Source organism: Hippocampus bargibanti, linkage group LG11 (assembly GCF_051943395.1).
Source record: "Hippocampus bargibanti isolate YZ-2025 linkage group LG11, ASM5194339v1, whole genome shotgun sequence".
Taxonomy (NCBI): domain Eukaryota; kingdom Metazoa; phylum Chordata; class Actinopteri; order Syngnathiformes; family Syngnathidae; genus Hippocampus; species Hippocampus bargibanti.
In genome coordinates this window covers 4,295,742-4,297,853 of record NC_142744.1, presented here as the reverse complement: position 1 = coordinate 4,297,853, position 2,112 = coordinate 4,295,742, and the positions used below count along the sequence as shown (strand labels likewise).

Genomic DNA, 2,112 nt, shown 5'->3' with positions numbered 1-2,112 from the left:
CGCCATGTTCGCTGTAAATAATGCAATGCATCATGGGTAGATGAATACGGTGAGTGCATATACGGAGTCGACTATCGCTTTCGGCAGTTTCCGGCGGTTGACGGAAAAGCCCGATAACCTCGATCACGATTTTAGAACACACCCAAACAATTGCAAGGTGATTATGGCTAACAATGCTAAGGCGAGATGGCAGACGACGAAAGTTAAAACCTATCATGCAAAACGAACATTTTTCAATTGCTGTTTCACTAAATTCGTTTCTTTAGCTATTTTAACAGAAGTATGTCATATGTGGCGTGGGATTGTGTAGCAATATGCGCTAATCGTAATAGACTTGTGGCGGTGCTGGCGCAGTGAAGTTACAAAATTACGCCAGTGGCTGTCAAAAATGCGGAAATGACGCAAATTCACGGCCGAGATGCATCCCTGCAGGTACGATGACTGGTATCGGATACTGTTGCTCGTGTTCGATACCGATATCTGGGATCGGTTATAACTCATCCCCATTGATATAAACTGTGGCGCAACTTTGAACACGAAATGTCAGGATGAACCTAATGTTGACGTATTTAGGTTTTTTTCACGCCGGTTGTTGCTTTGAATGTCTCATGGCCTGCTCGCTGCTGAAATCGGTATTTAGCATTTGTGACGAGAAGTTTCACCGCTTCGTTTACAAGGCAAATAAATAAACGGGGCCATCTTGGCTCGGATTGCCTGAATAACACTTCAAGGATTGCTTTTCCAGTAAACGTGTTTAGCCGGAGAGAGCCTGTTCACCCCCCACCCCAAACATGTTTTCTCGGCCGATGCGCCGGAGGACAGAGAGGCTTCTTTGTTGCGTCAATCGGCCTTCCACGCAATCCGCCGACGTCTCTGGCGAAGGCCTCCTCAAAACGGCCGTCGGGTGTCGAACCCTAACCCCCTCCCTTCTTCCGCAGACTGTAGGTCCAGAGTGCCAACGGGAATGAAAAGACACGCTTTGCACTGTGGAGAAAAAGCTTCGCTTTCTCTGGCTTCGCCAATGAAGTTTTTGTCCTCTAACTGTCACCATCAGCGCCGCCGCTTGTCAATGCTGCTGCTTGTCAAGACGGTGTGGATTCGAACTGAAGGTCAGCTGCGTACCAAATGTGGGCAGCGGTATTTTGAAGAAGGGAAATCAAAGCACATAACAACTGAAAAATAAGCATAATTATTAGTAATACTTGTTTACTACAGAAATATACAAACGATTCCGGTGGAATGGAAGACATGCAAGACACATCGTCAACAGCTATTTAAAGCTAACTTTAGCCAACTAGCATAACCAACTAAGCTATTTGCTCATTTAAGAAATGTTAGCAATTGTGCTGTTAGCTTCGTGATACGAGGTGTGGCTCTCATCCAATGGGACTTCCAAATTCAATCTGTAACCTGACACCGAATCAATAACTACCCATAATAAAAATGGAAACAAATGTCACCATCGCCTTTAACTTATTTTCGTCTACATTCACTTGAAATTCTAACCCTAATTTAAAATTCAAATTTCTGTATAGTTCTCTCTCGTTTGTATTTATAATTGTATTTTATTTATTATAGTACCTATGCTTGTTTGTGACTGTAAAGTGTCCTTCAGAGCTTTGAAAGGTGCTTAAAATGTAATGTATTATTATTATTATTATTACCAAATTCAAATTTGAAACCTAAAGCTAGTTTGAAACTCTAACTTTAGTTTAAAAGACTACTTTGAAACCCAAACCATGGTTTGAAACCTTACTTTGAACCCCAACCATAGTTTAACACCTTACAATTGAAACCCAAACCACAGTTAAAAAAACAAACGTGAAACCCTAATCTGATTTTGAAACCCTGAGCCAAATTTGAAACCCTAGTTTGAAATGCAAACCCCAGTTTTAAAAATACATACTTTGAAAACCAAACCTGAGTTTGTAAACCTGAACCATACCAGATCCCCACTACCACCACCGCCGCCGCTGTTTGGTAAGTACACAAAATATAGTCCACATCGCATACAGGAAATAGAGAGTGACGGTACACTTCCTGTGTTGCAACCAACTGCTTGTTCCTCGTCTAGCTCGGGTCAAATAAACTTGCATGTCGAATGATTTTTCA

At 42.0% G+C, this 2,112-nt stretch overlaps 1 long non-coding RNA gene across 2 annotated transcripts; it reads left to right on the top strand.

The window, feature by feature from the left end:
• On the top strand, positions 1-1,459 carry LOC148891215 (uncharacterized). 2 transcript variants are annotated; one of them, XR_016116426.1, is made up of 2 exons: positions 1-157; positions 939-1,459. It is a non-coding gene; the product is annotated as an uncharacterized LOC148891215 (long non-coding RNA). The 2 variants fall into 2 exon arrangements; XR_016116425.1 differs by lacking the exon at positions 1-157 and adding an exon at positions 166-432.
• The last annotated feature ends 653 nt before the right edge of the window (positions 1,460-2,112 follow it).